Genomic DNA, 8291 nt, shown 5'->3' on the forward strand with positions numbered 1-8291 from the left:
GCTGTGCTGCAAGCGACTGTGTGTCACTATGAACAGTAGAGGGCAGCAGAATGCCTGCCGGAAAGGAGTTGCCTTAGCTGGCGTAAGCTTGTCATTCTGGCAAGACTGACCAGGCGAACGGCAGCAAGTTTTCTTCTGCTCATTATTTCTCCTGTTTTACAGGACTGTAATCTGTCTTCACGCCCGCTGTAACGGGGCCTGTTACACAAATATCCATGTTACTGTTGCCTTCCTATCATCTCGAAGCAGTCTGACCAGACCAGACTTCTCTTCAAGGCATTTTCACACAGAGAACTGTTGCTCACTGGATATTTTCACTTTTTTGGACCGTTCTCTGTAAACCAGAGATAACTGTATGGGAAAATTCCAATAGATCAACAGTTTCTGAAATACTCAGACCAGCCTATCTGGTTCCAACCGTCATGCCACATTCAAGGTCACTTAAATCACCTTTATTAATCAAGTGTTAATTATGAAATGGTTGGTGAGAATACACTGTATCAGTGGTTTTTCCATCAGGGCAAGCAAAGCTAGTAGTGCTTGCTTAGGGAAATCTAAAATCAATTAAAACCTACCAGAGAGAAAGTCATCTTGCTCCTTTGAAGTCAAACAGAATTCTGTCATAAAGCTTCTTGCCTGTTTGCATCTGTCCTTTAAACAACTGCCATCTTGAGCCATCAATGGCTGCACTTGGCTATTGTCTCTGAAAGTAGGCTGAACTCCACTTGACTCAGAGCCACTGGAATCTGTAGCATCTGCCAATTTGATGGGTATGTCTTTATCCTGTTAAGAAAGGCTGGAGTTGGGCAAGCTGTGCCAGCAGCCTCTTCTGGTGCATTTTAGATCAGCGCCTATCCATATGTTTGTGGAAGCAGAGTTGCCATTAAGGAGTAAACAAACCCTCTGTGATTTAACCTCTTCACGAGTAAGTTTAATATTGCTTATTACAGTGGCATGCAAAAGTATTCATACCCCTTGAACTTTTCCATATTTTGTCACATTACAACCACAAACATAAATATATTTCACTGGAAATTAATGTGAAAGACCAACACAAAGTGGTATACAATTGTGAAGTGTATACAATATTTTACAAATAAAAAACTGAAAAGTGCGGTGTGCAAAAGTATTCAGCCCTCTTTTCTCTGAGTGAATTCAGAAGTTGCCTGATGACTGCTAATGACTAAAAAGAGTCCACCTGTGTGTAATCTGATCGGTACAAATACAGCTGCTCCGTGACAGCCTCAGAGGTTGGTTAAGAGAATATTGGGGAGTAAACAGCATCATGAAGTCCAAAGAACACACCAGACAGGTCAGGAATAAGGTTGTGGAGAAATTTAAAGCAGGCTGAGGCTATAAAAAGATTTCCCAAACTTTGAACATCTCACGGAGCACTGTTCAATCCATTATCTGGAAATGGAAAGAGTATGGCACAACTGTAAACCTACCAAGACAAGGCCATCCACCTAAACTTACAGGCTGAACAAGGAGAGCACTGATCAGAGATGCAGCCAGGAGGCCCATGGTGACTCTGGACGAAATGCAGAGATCCACAGCTCAGGTGGGGAATCTGTCCACAGGACAGTCTATCCACAGGACAACTATTAGTCGTGCACTGCATGAATGTGGTCTTTATGGAAGAGTGGCAAGAAGAACGCCATTGTTAAAAGAAAACCATAAAAAGTCCAGTTTGCAGTTTGCCAGAAGCCATGTTGGGGACACAGCAAACATGTGGAACAAGGTGCTTTTTCAGATGAGACCAAAATTGAACTTTTTGGCCAAAATGCAAAACGCTATGTGTGGCGGAGAATTAACACTGAACACACCTTCCCCACTGTCAAATATGGTGGTGGCAGCATCATGCTGTGGGGCTGCTTCTCTTCAGCAGGGACAGGGAAGTTGGTCAGAGTTGATGGGAAGACGGATGGAGCCAAATACAGGGCAATCTTGGAAGAAAACCTGTTGGAGTCTGCAAAAGACATGAGACTGGGGCAGCGGTTCACCTTCCAGCAGGACAACGACCCTAAACATAAAGCCAGGGCTACAATGGAATGGTTTAAAACCAAACATATTCATGTGAATGGCCCAGTCAAAGTCCAGACCTAAATACAATCGAGAATTTGTGGCAAGATCTGAAAACTGCTGTTCACAAACGCTCTCCATCCAATCTGACTGAGCTTGAGCTGTTTTGCAAAGAAGAATATTCAGTCACTAGATGTGCAAAGCTGGTGGAGACATACCCTAAAAGACTTGCAGCTGTAATTGCAGCAAAAGGTGGTTCCACAAAGTACTGACTCAGGGGGGCTCAATACTTTTGCACACTGCGCTTTTCAGTTTTTTATTTGTAAAAAATGTTTTGAATCATGTATAATTTTCTTTCCACTTCACAGTTGTATACCACTTTGTGTTGGTCTTTCACGTTAAATTCCAGTGAAATATATTTATGCTTGTGGTTGTAATGTGACAAAATATGGAAAAGTTCAAGGGGTATGAATACTTTTGAAAGCCACTGTAGATAGACAGATAGATCTGAAAGCACATCTAACACATCATTACATTAGACATCATTACCAACATGTTTCCACAGATTCCTCAGATAAATAGCTGGCGTGAGCTGTTACTCTACAGTAGACATTTTCTGTTCTGGATCAGACTCATCAGGTGTTCTTGACCTTTGATTCACTGGATCCATTTGGTGTCCTTTCTTACTACCCTTCTGCTGCACCTGATTACTCCTTCCCATAAGAGTTTTGTTGTAGAATTGGCCACAAATCCCCTGCATCTCACCTCAACGACCCACAACTTAACCGTCCTGCTATGATCCATTGCCTCTGTTGCAATGTTAACATAAGTCAACCTTGAATTGAAGGGCAGAGATGAAAGAGAGAGAGGAGAGGGAAGTGAGTGATGCCAGGGAGTAACAAATAAGGCAATACAAAGGAATGTGTGCATGTGTGCGTGGACATGCGGATCTGTGAGTGGAATATTCCATTGGGATGTGTTGGAAAATCACCAACAGAATTCCCACGGACACAGAGAATAGATGGAGGAGCAGGTCCAGTGGTCATAAAAAAAGAGCTGCTGTGAGCCTCACCTATAGTCACGAGCTTTGGGTAGTAACCGAAAGAATAAGATCGTGAATACAAGCGGCAGAAATGAGCTTCCTTCGAAGGGTGGCTGGCCTCTCCCTTAGAGATAGGGTCAGGAGTGCGGCCATTCGGAAGGGCTCAGAGTAGAGCCGCTGCCCCTTCACACCGAGAGGAGCCAGTTGAGGTGGCTCAGGCATCTGACTAGGATGCCTCCTGGGCGAGTCTTGGGTGAGGTGTTCTGGGCATGTCCTACCAGAAGGAGGAACTGGGGTAGACCCAGGACACACTGGAGAGATTATACTCTATCTATCTATCTATCTATCTATCTATCTATCTATCTATCTATCTATCTATCTATCTATCTATCTATCTATCCATCTATCTATCTATCTATCTATCCTTTGAACACAAGCAGTCATACCTACAAGATAACTGAATAATTCAGAATTTTTATCAAATTTTTGAAAAGAGTTAAGAAATCGAGTTGCACAAAACATGTGCATCATCTATTAGTCTTACTATAGAATTTAAAAGATACATTAGTGGGAATCCAACATTGCACCAATAAAATTTAGTAAAGAACGCACTCCACATTAGACTTACTGTAATCATTTATTCACATAGACATATCTTCAGTGTTTGAAGGTTGAACTAAATTGAATGTGACCACCATGCCAAGCCTTTTAGAGATACGCCTCACAAAGAACGAATAGAAGCCGAGGTTGACACTAAGAGACTCTACCTGTCCTCCACACACACATAAGAGTACTTACACGCTCCCAGACACACATGGAGTCCTTGGTCAATAAAGGGAAGAGCCTAATGGTGCATTGCAAGTGTGGTTTCAACAATCCATTTGTAGAAGATATAAATATAATATGTGTGCTTTTGCTTTCATAGCTACAGGTTTATGTCTTTTTTACACCCAGCATTTCTATTATGATTTACAAGTTTTAAATGAAAGTCTAAAGATAGGTCAAGAATTAAATGAACTAGTACATTTCTTCCATTAAGTACATTTATGTGAATTTATTCACTTTTTACAATTTCCAACAGGTCATACTGATACTTAGTCAGGACCACTTGGCACCACATTTTAACCCACTGGGTAGTATGGGTGACTAGTTGCAAAGTGTTTGAAATAGGCTGTTAGACCAAATGTCTCCTGCTGAAGAACAGGTTGCAGAATTTCCACCTTTTTACAAAATTAAGCACATGCTAGAAGGTATAGAACCCAAATTATGATCTCTTCTTATGATCTGAGCCAGTACTTTTGTTGCCTAAACCCATGAAAACATCAATTAAAAGATAAATGTGTAAATAAATAAAATATCTTGACCAAAATAATGAATCCTTTACAAATATCCATGTGACTACTTGGGAATGAGACCTCTGTCACTATTGCCACAAACCATGTGTGTCACAGCACCAACGCCAAAAGACAAAATGACAATTGGCCTCATTCACTAATATTTATGTAGAAATGTTCTTACCCTGCACAGAAAACAAGTACATATGGAAAATTACCATTGGATTCTCAAAATGTGCACACCAACCTATTTTGTCATTACCATTGTGTATATTTTAATAAGTAAGAAACTAAGTTTTAAAAAAAAAAAAGTAAAGTTTACTTAAAAAACACCTTTCACAGATAAGGTCAAAGATTGCCTTACACCAAGAGAAAAACAAATAAACAGTAAAACTTGAACAACACAAGGTCAGACATAATTACCCAAATGCTTGTCTGCATAAGAATGTCTGTTTTATATAGACTAAAAATTCAATCTTTCAAATAGCTACATAAACAAAGACAACAAGCTAACAAAAGGCTAAATGTGCAAATGACAATATCATGTACATAAAATCAACCACATAATGAACACCAATATATTTAAGTACTTACTTATTGGAATATTTAACTTATTATATACTTAAATCCCTGACTGGAGTGAAGTCAGTAACTGGGTTCAGCTGAATCACCTGAGTCAGCATGTTTTTGGTAAGTCTCCTAGTCTGCTGTGCGCTCTAGCTCACTTGTCTTTTGTATTTAGCAGCAACAGCTAGTCCAGGGGTCGGCAACCCACAGCTCCGGAGCCGCATGCGGCTCTTTCAGGCTTACGTTGCGGCTCTGTATGGCTTGCGGAAGTAAATTATAAGTATCCAGTTGAAGTACATTTTATTTTTGTCAGTTCGGTTTTTGTTGTAGTTCTAAATTGGAACATTATTGTGATCTTGAAATATTAAGATAAAATCATTTTATTTATTTATTATTGTTTCTCAATATATGCGCCACTCGCAGTAGCCGCTACACTTCCGGCTTCCGCTAGTATTTGCGGCTCTCAGTGTTTTCATTTCCGTGGAAACCGGGTCCAAATGGCTCTTTCCGTATTAAAGGTTGCCGACCCCTGAGCTAGTCAGACTCATATTATTCATGTTAACAACCAGAAGAGCCAACTGAATTAAAAAACTTAAAATCAGTGATGTGTGAATGACATCTGCATGGCTTGATGACAGTTTCATTTTGCTTAGGAGATGAGTGATACTTGCCAGGTTTACCAGGAAAAAAGATTCCAGATTTACAAAAGAAAAATCACAGAGTGAATACATGACACTACAATGCTTGATCTTACTTAATTATCTTAATTATAATTAATTAATATAATTAATTAATTACACACTTTCGAATGAAGCCTGTGCACTTCTAGTTTAGTGGCTTTCTATAATCGTTCAGACTAGGGCTGCAATGATACCCCGAGGTGCTCCCTCAAAATATTTTTTATGTTTAAATCCCTGATTGGCAATTAAAAATACAGTAGACCTGCAATAAAAACAAAGAGCTACTTTTCAATTACAGAGCAGCATTGTTCATTAAAAACATTTCTGCATCTGATGCTGATGCTAAGTTCACATTAAATAAGTCTGAAAAATGATCCACACCATCCTAGGTGATAATATGCCGGCTGAATAACTGTTTAGGAGGTACAAGTTCCATATAAAAAGACACATCAAAAATGGCACAACTATGGTCACTAATGAGAAAGTTTACCCTGCAGACATGGTCAATAACAAGCCTGTATGCAAAAGCGAGATCTTAGGTGTGTCCCCCATAGTAAGTAGACCCAGTATCTTACTGCGCAAAATCAAGCAATTTAAAAATTCAGTGGAGCAAGCCACATCATCAATGTGGAAATTAAAGTGACCAACAATTAAAACTTTGTGCAACCTTAAAAAGGATGAATAAAATCTGATAAAAATGCTCCAGCAAGTTGATACATTAAAATACAATAAAATTGATTAAACCAGCCAATCCTGGACATCTGCAGTTTAAAGGTTAAAAGAAAGTTTGCCTCCACAGACTGACAAATGAAGTGGTTCTTAAAGACCACCACAAGTCCACCACCACAGCCAGACACCCAAACAGCATTCTACTGGACAGAGTTCATTCAGAAGAATATACTGCAACTCACACTGCCAAGTCTTGTTGAGGAGAAACGATTTGTTTGTGATGGAACAAGCATTGAAGAGAGGCACACTGACAGAAAGTGTGCCTGTGGTCTCACAGGCCAGACCTAACCAGCGCAGATGATGGGCACAGACAACTTGGTCCTTTTCTCCTCTATTCGAACTATCTTAATCCACAGGTAATACACGTGTAAGGTTGGACACCCTGACAGAAACTCCCACAGACCACCACAACACAGGAAATCCATACATACACTGTACTGGTCTCTGTGGTGAATCAGCTGCAGATTTCTCAGTTTGACAGTGACACCTCACCTCCAAAGCCATCTCAACTTCACCTGTATGGCGGCCCTTATTCCATGCCTTTGGCATTTATTTGTGATTATCCCGGCCTCCAGAAAGCAACAGATACATAGGAACAGCAGAGAAATGGACACAGGGTTTCAGAAAGGCATGACCGTAACAGTCCTGATGGAGTTTCATCCCTTGCCAGATTTGTAACGAGGTATGTCAGTTGTAGATAAAAACAGCAGACATCCGCAGCCAGAAACATAGATAATATAAGTAAATCAAAATCAATCTAAATCAAGAGGCTCACACAGTCTGTTGTTGTAATTCGATAATACACAACATAAATAGTGAAACATATTTTTATTTATCCTTTTTAAGGTTGAACAAAGTTTTAATTGTTGGTCACTTTAATTTCCACATTGATGATGTGGCTTGTCACCTCCAGAGACTACTATGACCTGGATGACTGAGAACCTACTCAGACATACAGCATAAGGAGATTTCTGTTCTTCCCCCTATTTTTTGTGATACATCACATAAAAGAATACACAGTGAAAATTTTAGGCATAATATAAATTTGTGAATGTTTTCAGGAATCTTCCAAATAACATTAAGTAAATTGAAACTGATGACACAACCACACAATCAATGTGATGACAAAAGAATTTCTGTTGCTGCTCTCACCATCCTCCTTATCATCATTACTGTCATCCAGCACAACTGGAATGTGGTCAGCTGTGTAATTATGATCATCATTTTTGCCAGTTGTGTAGATTGCTGTAAGGACATGCTTTCATTTGATTTGGCTGCATACCTTGTAAGTAAGTAAAATAATTACTACTGGCCTTTGTCACACCTGGGAGATTTGGCCAACTTAAACCCACAAAAAATATTATGACCCAGACTAGATCAGAAGAAAACAAATGTATGTAAAGAAATGACCAAAAGCTAAAGGTGATAATGACATGTGCAATATAGGGCTGCATGTCTGTCAAGTGATGAGGTGCAGAAGATGTTTTGATCATGTTGTCCATTTCAGGAAGTTTCCTGTGGTTTCAGCATGGAGACTTGCTTGTCTTTGGGTGCGGTGTTGACAAACACCACTTTCCTACTGGCCCTTTTTAAAGGCAGGGAGAGCCCTCTGAATGTGGCCTCCTGAGTGTTGACTTTTCTATTTTTGATAAATGCTAATCCTACTTTTTCAGCTTTGATTTCAAGTCATTGTCTCTGCCCTCTTCTGCAACCTCCTTCAGCAGTTCACTCATCGCTCCTTTGCACTTCATCATGTAGGTTGTGATATGCATAATGCACAAGTATGGGTCTGTGATGAATTGCATGTTGCTTTACCACATCTGCAAAGATCTTGGGGTTGTACTGGTTGATACATCTTTCAGACAGCTGATGTTTAAGCATGATGCTCTTGCGTGATTTCATCAGCTTCTGTTCCTG

The sequence above is a fragment of the Archocentrus centrarchus genome, chromosome 10 (genome assembly GCF_007364275.1).
Source record: "Archocentrus centrarchus isolate MPI-CPG fArcCen1 chromosome 10, fArcCen1, whole genome shotgun sequence".
NCBI lineage: Eukaryota > Metazoa > Chordata > Actinopteri > Cichliformes > Cichlidae > Archocentrus > Archocentrus centrarchus.